Raw genomic sequence first — 1052 nt, 5'->3', positions numbered from 1 at the left:
ATGCAAGTTTTTGGTCATGAAGAAATCGGCGTCAACGTTGTCAATACATATATTAGGTAAATCCGGTCTACTTTGTTTTATTAATTAAACAACTTATGTTAATGATGTTTACTTTATGTTAATCCGGTTTACTTTATGTTTCAAAAGAGGTGTTAATGATGTTTTTATATTAGGTTTTTGTATGACAAATTGATGCGCCCCAATGATTTGGACAAGTCATTCGGATTCTTAGCACCCGCGACCGTCAACTTAGGTTTAATCTTAAGTAGACCGCATACCGTGACGGAGTATGTTCTTCGGATCCTCATGGACAATAAAGATGCGGAGAAGTTGTTTTTTATACCGTTTAATACCGGGTTAGCATTTCATTCTAAATTCATCTATTATAATTATTTTCCAAGTTACCATCTAACATTTGCCTAATCATTACAGTGGACATTGGTTGTTGCTCGCAATCAATCCTATCCGAGAAATTGTGTATTATCTTGACTCGTTAGGAAATGATTGGACAACATACCCGGATATGAAGGTCCTAATTGACACGTAAGTGAGAATGTTCAAAAATTTTCTTAGTTTATGTGAATTGTTCTAATTGCTTCATTTTTATTTTATTAGCGTCCTACAAGCTTTTCAGGCCCAACGAGATATCCAAACCTCAAGGAGGGGCGCCAACTGCATTACATGGATTAAAGTGGCGGTATATTTTTAATTACCACATTTTTTATTATATTAGTGATGACACTTGATAAAACTTAGGATTTATAATCCATATTTTTTTTTCATGTAGTGTCCTCAACAACGTAATCAAATAGATTGCGGGTATTTCGTGTTGAGGTTTATGCGAGATACTCTTGCTTTGGGCCGATTAGTGATTCCCACCGATGTATGTATTTCTAACTTATGAGTTATTTTTATATTTACACATATCTCATATAATTAAATAGTTGGAATTAATTCAAAATATGTTATATTATTATGTAGTACTTTGAGGAATTCAAGTGTGCATTTTATACAAAGGATCAAGTGGACGAAATCAAAGAGGAGTGGTGTCA

The 1052-nt window shown here is 33.7% G+C and overlaps 1 long non-coding RNA gene across 1 annotated transcript; it reads left to right on the top strand.

Annotated features, from left to right (window-relative positions):
• Nucleotides 1-291: 291 nt before the first annotated feature.
• On the top strand, nucleotides 292-637 carry LOC127129179 (uncharacterized). The gene is made up of 3 exons (XR_007806203.1): nucleotides 292-356; nucleotides 433-543; nucleotides 616-637. It is a non-coding gene; the product is annotated as an uncharacterized LOC127129179 (long non-coding RNA).
• Nucleotides 638-1052: the final 415 nt, after the last annotated feature.

This window comes from Lathyrus oleraceus, chromosome 3 (genome assembly GCF_024323335.1).
Source record: "Lathyrus oleraceus cultivar Zhongwan6 chromosome 3, CAAS_Psat_ZW6_1.0, whole genome shotgun sequence".
NCBI classification, from domain to species: Eukaryota; Viridiplantae; Streptophyta; class Magnoliopsida; order Fabales; family Fabaceae; genus Lathyrus; species Lathyrus oleraceus.
The sequence above is the reverse complement of the archived record's forward strand: the minus strand, read 5'-3'. Positions and strand labels throughout refer to the sequence as shown.